Source organism: Trachymyrmex septentrionalis, unplaced genomic scaffold (genome assembly GCF_001594115.1).
Source record: "Trachymyrmex septentrionalis isolate Tsep2-gDNA-1 unplaced genomic scaffold, Tsep1.0 scaffold95, whole genome shotgun sequence".
Classification (NCBI taxonomy): Eukaryota; Metazoa; Arthropoda; class Insecta; order Hymenoptera; family Formicidae; genus Trachymyrmex; species Trachymyrmex septentrionalis.
Genome location: NW_017306139.1, coordinates 586917 through 588284, shown reverse-complemented (window position 1 = coordinate 588284; position 1368 = coordinate 586917).

Genomic DNA, 1368 nt, shown 5'->3' with positions numbered 1-1368 from the left:
TGTTACTGACGGAATTGACGACGAACCTAAGATAAGTCACATTGACGTTTAAAGTTTATCATCGGAGAGATATGGTGCTCTTCGGTCAATATTGCTCAAATCATTGTTTATTATCATCATTAATTATCATGCAGGTATTCGCGCATATATTTTTTAATTGAGAAACGTTATCAGAACATTGCACTGAGGTATTTTAAACGATGCATTCGAATCATCAAGTGCAAGTTCTTTGTGTGAGTCAAATATATAATAAAATATAACAATATCCTCAAGGTATATTTTTTATGATTTTTTGATAATAAAATATAATCTTTTTTCGCACATCATGTAAATTTATCATTTCGCGTACGATTCTACCAGAAAAAAATTTATAAGTTTAAAATATTCAGAACTCTTTCGTTCATGAAAAACAATACATGCTTTAAGAGACGTTATTCTTGGAATTTTAAAATTTTTCTCTAATATCTTTATCAATTATCAACATTTTAGAATATAAAATATATATTCATATATTGACACACACACGCACACGCACACGCACACGCACACATTGATTCGACATATATTTCAAACAATTGCGACCTAACACAGTTGGATATGTTTCATGCGCAATTAATAATAATTACATTGAATATGTTTAATTTTTCTTATAAATATAGCTTTATAAAGTTTCACATAAATTATAATAGTGTTTTAATTAAATAATGTTAAAATAATAATAAATAATATATAAACAATAATTATTGTTAAATTCTTAGTATTATAAGAACTGCTATATCATCTGATAAAAGATACTTTCTGTGGTTTATATCTATTTATGTTTCCAAAGTTTTATTTTTAGCTTTTTATTTAAGAAATATAATTTAAAAATAAAGTAAAAGTGTGACAATAATAAAAATCATTCTTAGTGGCAAACATTCTCAGTAAACCTATGACAAGCGCGTAGTCAACATCGCATAATATGTCAATTTTCAAACATCCATGTAAATTTGAATTAATTACCATCAGTCTAATTTCAATCTTATTTATTAAATATTTACCTTTGACGCAATTCATTATCTAAATAAACTTGGAAATATAATGGACAATTTTGACATATGGATGTGAATAGACTTTATTCACAGTTTACATTAAGACAAACAATATTTTTGTAAGTTTTAACACAATCTAATTTTCTAAGTGCAATTAAAGACAATCTTTATATATATTTTAATTATTCATTAATGTATTTGCTGAAGAGGATCCAAATCAAGGATTGAAACGTTCTTATTTAATTGTAATATACAATAAAACTCAATTGCAATTACATCTAGCTTGCATTTGGCATTTGGCTTTCAAAGGCTTGTTTATTCCTAATTGAATAATGTA